Source organism: Etheostoma spectabile, chromosome 20 (genome assembly GCF_008692095.1).
Source record: "Etheostoma spectabile isolate EspeVRDwgs_2016 chromosome 20, UIUC_Espe_1.0, whole genome shotgun sequence".
Lineage (NCBI taxonomy): Eukaryota > Metazoa > Chordata > Actinopteri > Perciformes > Percidae > Etheostoma > Etheostoma spectabile.
The window spans coordinates 25,231,491-25,231,711 of NC_045752.1; the positions used below are offsets into that span (position 1 = coordinate 25,231,491).

At 38.5% G+C, this 221-nt stretch overlaps 1 protein-coding gene across 4 annotated transcripts in view; it reads left to right on the plus strand.

Moving 5' to 3' along the window:
• The window catches only part of setd3 (SET domain containing 3, actin histidine methyltransferase), a 74,318-nt gene that overhangs the window by 58,905 nt on the left and 15,192 nt on the right, over positions 1-221 (plus strand). The window lies entirely within an intron of this gene.

A 221-nucleotide genomic window follows, 5' to 3' on the forward strand; every position in this document is an offset into this window, starting at 1 on the left:
CCCCATGCTTAACAGTTGGACAGAGGTTCTTTTCATTAAATCATGTGCCTTTTCTTCTCCAAACATACTGTACCTTTGCTCATTCCTTCCCAAAACTTCAATTTTAACCTCATCAGAACAGAACTTGTTTCCACAATGCATCAGGCTCATCTACAGTATATGTTCATTTGAAAACTTCAACCGCTGATTTTTGTGGTGAGGATGTAGAAGAGGTTTTCTTC